The following is a 6,191-nucleotide window of genomic DNA, read 5'->3' on the forward strand; positions in this document are numbered from 1 at the left end:
TGGCTAATTACACCATATATAAGTCTTATTTAGCTAAAACAACACTAAATTCATGCACTACACATAGTGTACACAGTGTACTCCATGGAAGTGGACTAACGGCAGGAATTGGATTGAGACACAGCAAGAGAATCTTGTCTGCTTTCACTCTTGATGACATGGCTGTCTGCTTCATTTTCTCCAAGTTGTGATTTGATTTTGTACTTTGATAAATTTCCTTCTGAAACAGAAAGTCAGTGTCAGGATGTGGTTTTGAGCACAGATGCAGAGATACTGTAATAGTCAGATAACTTAAAGGTCCCATGGCATGAAATTTTCACTTTGAGGTTTTTTAACGTTAAAATGAGTTCCTCTGACCTTCTTAAGTCACCCCAGTGGCTAGAAATTTTATAATGTGTAAACCAAACTATGCCCAACATTTGAGAATGGCGCGTCAAAACGTCGTGTTGATAAGCTCTTCCCTTTACTACGTCAGCAAGGGAGATGATCCCCATGCCCCCCCTCTGGATTCCCACCCACCGTATGGATTGCCCCGCCCAGTTGTAGTGAGGAGACCATAGAGGACACGACAACATGGCATCACCTAAGCGAGCGAAACATGGAAATTGCGCTGTACATGGATGTGACAACACAGAAAAGAGTCTGTTTTTACTGCCGACGGGAGAGCCCCTGAAGATGCAGTGGCTTAATTTTATTTACTTCAATAATACGCCGTCGAGTCTACCTAAGACGGTGTATGTTTGTCGGAAGCATTTTCCTGAGGAATGTTTCCACAACTTGGGACAGTACAGGGCAGGTTTTGCACATCAACTGTCACTGAAGCCTGGGTCCATACCAAGCATCCCTGACGCATCAGCAACAAACACCGAACAAGTAAGTGTATAACTGGTCGTTTTGCCGTGTTTTAAAATCGGTGCGTTAGCCTAGCAATGGCTACATTAGCTGTGCAGCTAACCGCTTCCTGCAGTTAGCCAGGTAATCTGCGCTACAAAACTAAAGAGCATGCAGCATGCTCTGTTAAACTGAGTTTAGTCTGGAAATTGACTGTAACTTATGAGCTTATGTTTGACTATTGCTCCGCAATGCATGTCTTCTGTTGGATAAGCGATATGTTGTTGTAGTTGCTGCTTCTATCCTCTTTGGTTATGGAGTGCGTGTTCAAGCCTAGGGTATTATACGTTCGTAAACTACCACTCCGAACACTCTCACTCTCTGTTCTCTGTGTCACGTTGAGTTTACGAAAGGAGTCCGAGGGAGAACGGGGTTTTGTCTTAGCAGCGTGGCTACAGGCGCTGATAGCAGCGAGTATGTGTGCGCGCAGCTTGGTCAAGCCCCTCCCCATGGCCTGCCCCCACCCTCTACCCTTCCCCGCCTCCTGCTTCTCATTAGCAAAACGACGCACTGGGAAAAGCGCTGAAATGGGGCTTTCTCCCAGGAGGCTATATTTACGTGCCGAGGGTTCATTTCGAGAAAGGCTGCAGATATAACATCCGGAAGCCTCCACGAGCCCGTTTAAAGCATCAACAAACCGCCATGCCATGGGACCTTTAATCTTTCAATCCAATAAGTAGGCAGTTCACAAAAGACTTGGCTTAAGATTCAGCGTTGACAAAGTTCATACAGCACAAGGAAGAAATGACCTGAGATGATCCAAAAGTTGAGACAGTTGCCAAACAAGAGAGTTCAGTCCATAAACATAAAGATCCAGGGCTTTCAGGTTAATCCACAAACAGGGAGAGTTCAGAGAATACAGTCCATGAGAGAAATATCCACCAAGAAAGAAGTAAGTCCACTTACGAAAAGTAATCAAACCAAAGTAATCCACAAGGAGGTTTGGCTGGGTAGAATCCACCACAGGAGCTTGACAATGCACAGGAAGATTATGACTGAGCACTGAGGCCAGTCTCAGCTCAGTTTAAATACTCAGCAAATGATTCATGTGACTACCAGGTGAATCCACTCAGGTGAAATGAGAAGATGACTTATGTACATTTTTGAGCCAAGGTTGAGTTTCTGCCCCACCAACAATAACAAACAGCTGCCAGATCACTAGGAACCACCTGACATATCTGATTGGTAGACAGAATGATATTACTGACTCTTACTGATGGAGAACCCTGATGGTGTATAAAGACTGAATCATGTTCTCCATTAGTCTGAGGTAATGGGCTACTAGTGTTGAGCAAGCCATGCCCTTGGAGGTGGGAAATATGTTCTACAGAGCATTTAACTGGATGAACACAAGACTAGTGCTGGTTGAGTCATCATTAAATTTTAATTATTTTCCTGGAAGTAACCAACTATAAAATGAAATGGTGAACATTTGAACATTAGCGCCTGTGACCTGTGTGTGAGGCTGAAGATTGATGATCTTGAAACTGCTCTAAGATGTAAGCGCTTACGTTGGTTTGGCCATGTCCAGAGAAGCGATGCCTGGATAAATAAGATATCAGTTTTCCAGGTGGATGGGTGTAAGAAATAGAGCAGACCCTGTAAAACTTGGGGAGAGGTGTGCTATCTGAAGACCTGAGACTGAGTGGCCTCACTGTTGCAGATGCCCATGATTGGAGAGAGAGAGAGAGAGAGAGAGAGAGAGAACATTTCCAAAACTTTTTGGTGGTTATTTCTAGATAGATGATCATTATTGATGTCCATAGATTTTAGGATCACAAACAAAAAGCTCTGAAATTCCTGACCGGAAAATGAAGCAAGCAAACAAGCAAGCAAGAAAACAAACAAACAAGCAAACAAACAAACGAATGAATCCTTTATCTGAGAACAGGAGTACAGTATAAATGTAGGTTGGCAGAACTAACTACATCTTTTAAGAATTTACTCATGACACATGATGTAGTATATGGGGCGGCATGGTGGTGAAGTGGTTAGCATGGTCGCCTCACAGCAAGAAGGCTCCGGGTTCGAACCCAGCGGCCGGCGAGGGCCTTTCTGTGTGGAGTTTGCATGTTCTCCCTGCGTCTGTGTGGGTTTCCTCCGGGTGCTCCAGTTTCCCCCACAGTCCAAAGACATGCAGTTAGGTTGACGTGGGGCAGCCTTGGGCTGAGGTGCCCTTGAGCAAGGTACTGAACCCCTGACTGCTCCCCACTGCTCTGAGTGTGTGTGTGTGTGTGTGTGTGTTCACTGCTTCAGACGGGTTAAATGCAGAGGATGAATTTCACTGTGCTTGAAGTGTGCATGTGATGAATAATAAAGGTTTCTTCTATTGTATGTATGCAATTGTCGAATTGGAACATACCCATAGGAACTGGATTGGAGCTCACCCCTCATGACTTCCCAGTCTATTCATTTCCCAGAATGCACCACTCATTAACACGAGTCAAAAGTTTATTTAAAAAAAAACAAAAAACCCTAGCACAACTATCAATAATTTATACATACTTACTCCCAGTATGTGTTGTGGTACTAGACAAGAGTAAGCTGTTGTCGAATTGGGACACACCCGTAGGAACTGGATTGGAGCGCACCCTGTGTGCTTGACTCGCCCTGCTTCTGATTTCCCAGAATGAACCACTCACGAATACGGTTAAAAAAAACTTGATCCAGAAAGAAATTGTGTATTTAGGATTCAGAACTTTAATAGAAGGCCTATGTGTTGGTGTTTATGCGCGAAGTACAATATTTTCACTTTAATGATGAAAGAAAAGAGTTAAAAAAAAAAGCTAGAGGTAAATATACCATCCCCTAAAGTGTTGTTGTGTGAGAAGAGGTTTGGTTTTTTGAGCATGCGCGAGTTGATCCTTCTGGTTCAGAATAATGATGATTGGTTTGTTCACAGTTATTGTGACATGCGCGGCCTAATTTTCTTGTTACGTCTTTGCGCAAAAACCATCTGAATTTTGACTGGAAAAAATAGTGTTTTTATGATCTTAAAAGAAAGTTATTTGAAAGTTCTGACTTCAGGAGAATATTGCTGGAGTAGTGTGAGATGAAACACTGAAGTGTTTATTTCCGGAGTCTTCACTAGCTCACTGGAGCCACCTGCTGGTCAAGCGAATTATTATACAGACAATATACACAGCAGTTAGTCAAAGCAGTACTACATAAAGACACATTCTTAAATATATTCTAAGTATTTATTTTTTGAATTCAACTCCTATAGACAATATATTTTAGTATATAGAATTAGTATATTTCAATGTTTTGACTTATATTAAGGAGTTGAGCAACAGTAGTAGAGTGAAGCTCCATACATGATACTGAAAGAGTCGAAGACAAGTAGCTGAATGGAATATATCTAATATACCATGAAAAAAGCCAGCCATCATTAGTATTATTATACATACGCACACTCTTCATATCAGCATACACGAAGGCCAACGCTAGCTTACCTGCGACTTGGTGCTGTTAGTGCAGCAGTCCGGTTCCCTTCCAGCCGGTGTAGTGTTAGCGAAGGCCAACGCTAGCTTACCTGCGACTTGGTGCTGATAGTGCGGCAGTCCAGTTCCCTTCCGGCCGGTGTAGTGTTAGCGAAGGCCAACGCTAGCTTACCTGCGACTTGGTGCTGTTAGTGCGGCAGTCCAGTTCCCTTCCAGCCGGTGTAGTGTTAGCGAAGGCCAACGCTAGCTTACCTGCGACTTGGTGCTGATAGTGCAGCAGTCCAGTTCCCTTCCGGCCGGTGTAGTGTTAGCGAAGGCCAACGCTAGCTTACCTGCGACTTGGTGCTGTTAGTGCGGCAGTCCAGTTCCCTTCCCGCCGGCGTAGTGTTAGCGAAGGCCAACGCTAGCTTACCTGCGACTTGGTGCTGTTAGTGCGGCAGTCCGGTTCCCTTCCAGCCGGTGTAGTGTTACCGAAGGCCAATGCTAGCTTACCTGCAACTTGGTGCTGTTAGTGCAGCAGTCCAGTTCCCTTCCAGCCGGTGTAGTGTTAGTGAAGGCCAACGCTAGCTTACCTGCAACTTGGTGCTGTTAGTGCGGCAGTCCGGTTCCCTTCCGCTGGTGTAGTGTTAGCAAAGGCCAACGCTAGCTTACCTGCGACTTGGTGCTGTTAGTGCGGCAGTCCGGTTCCCTTCCGCTGGTGTAGTGTTAGCAAAGGCCAACGCTAGCTTACCTGCGACTTGGTGCTGTTAGTGCGGCAGTCCAGTTCCCTTCCGGCCGGTGTAGTGTTAGCGAAGGCCAACGCTAGCTTACCTGCGACTTGGTGCTGTTAGTATGGCAGTCCAGTTCCCTTCCAGCCGGTGTAGTGTTAGCGAAGGCCAACGCTAGCTTACCTGCAACTTGGTGCTGTTAGTACGGCAGTCCAGTTCCCTTCCGGCCGGTGTAGTGTTAGCGAAGGCCAACACTAGTGCAGTCAACCTGAATATTATTATTATTATTACTTTGCCCGGGACAGCAAGTCAAGTCAAGTTTATTTTTATCGCGCTTTTAACAATAGACATTGTCGCAAAGCAGCTTTACAGAATTTGAATGACTTAAAACATGAGCTAATTTTATCCCTAATCTATCCCCAATGAGCAAGCCTGTGGCGACGGTGGCAAGGAAAAACTCCCTCAGACGACATGAGGAAGAAACCTCGAGAGGAACCAGACTCAAAAGGGAACCCATCCTCATTTGGGCAACAACAGACAACGTGATTATAACATTAACAGTTTTTTTAAAAAAATGTGTTTATTAATTTTCCTTTTTCCAACAACACAAGCAAGCAAACTAAAAACACAAAACTTCAACACAACACACCAGCAACACACAATGGCTCAGCTACGCACATACAGTATCCGCATTAATAAAGGAAGTAAAAAGAAAGTAAATGAAGGAAAAGAAAACTAAGTGTACAGCAATGAGTCCCCTTATTATGACCTTCCAGGGAATCCCTGTAACAGAATGGAAGATACATTGGGGTCCAAGTAATTCAAATAAGGTTCCCAAACTTTATAAAATTGGTTTGAGTTTGATTGTGATATACAAGTCAAGTATTCCAAAGGCACTAAATCAAACAGCACTTTATGCCAACCCTTAACATTTAGTTCTTTATCACTAATCCACTGCAACAAAATGTTCTTCCTAGCTGCAGATGTAGGAATACAGAACAGTCTTTGATTTGTTAACCTTACACCTCTAGCAGGCAGGCCTAATATAAGAGACAATGGGTCCAGCCCCAGTTTTAATCCCAGTATCTTTTCAATTTCTGTTAAGACATTAGACCAATATTTTTGCAGCTTATGGCATGACCGAAGGCAA

General features: G+C 44.0%; 1 non-coding gene across 1 annotated transcript; it reads left to right on the forward strand.

Moving 5' to 3' along the window:
* Positions 1–3,752: 3,752 nt before the first annotated feature.
* Positions 3,753–3,853, forward strand: LOC132893589 (small nucleolar RNA U13). Its single transcript, XR_009655583.1, has one exon. It is a non-coding gene; the product is annotated as a small nucleolar RNA U13 (small nucleolar RNA).
* Positions 3,854–6,191: the final 2,338 nt, after the last annotated feature.

This window comes from Neoarius graeffei, chromosome 10 (genome assembly GCF_027579695.1).
Source record: "Neoarius graeffei isolate fNeoGra1 chromosome 10, fNeoGra1.pri, whole genome shotgun sequence".
Lineage (NCBI taxonomy): Eukaryota > Metazoa > Chordata > Actinopteri > Siluriformes > Ariidae > Neoarius > Neoarius graeffei.